Genomic DNA, 685 nt, shown 5'->3' on the forward strand with positions numbered 1-685 from the left:
ATATCTTTGCCACAGTATTTCATGAGACAAGCATCTCACAGTATCTTCCCTCACCCTGGGTTTCACATTAAAAAGTTTATTTACTATATGACAAGGGGAATGCTAATGAGCTTTACTCTGCAAATATTTTGTTACTTGTGAGGCTGTCTCTATATGTGCATTGGTTAATCATTTACTTTCTTGGTCACAGATTGCCTGTGAGAGCTCTTTGTTTCTATATGGTGGGATTGGAGTGTTTGTATTCCTGTGTTTGATCACATTTTTTCAAAAAACAATTGTTAGTTTTATTTTTTTCCACAAATGACTGTTTGATCTTTAGTTTTTTTTTTTATGTATGTATAGATATACTTATGGAAATGTATGAGACTATAAATTTAGTGTGTTTGTGTCTATCAGGAATTCTATCTATTAGGACTATTATTATCAAAATGACCAAAGATAATATTTGCTGGTGAGGATGTGCGGAAGAGGGAGCACTTATACACTGTTGGTGGAAATGTAAATTGGAATAGAGCTATCATAAACATTTTAGCTATTTAGCTATTGATTTTATTCCATTCTGTCCAATTTTTCTGCAAAATAGGATTGTTCTGACCACGTGTTGTATAAGAGGGATGTGCACTCTTGTATAGGAAGATCTGTGGCTGGAAAGTGTCACATGGTGTGGTCTCTAAAGTTCATTTCA

The sequence above is a fragment of the Pteropus vampyrus genome, unplaced genomic scaffold (genome assembly GCF_000151845.1).
Source record: "Pteropus vampyrus isolate Shadow unplaced genomic scaffold, Pvam_2.0 Scaffold561, whole genome shotgun sequence".
Taxonomy (NCBI): Eukaryota; Metazoa; Chordata; class Mammalia; order Chiroptera; family Pteropodidae; genus Pteropus; species Pteropus vampyrus.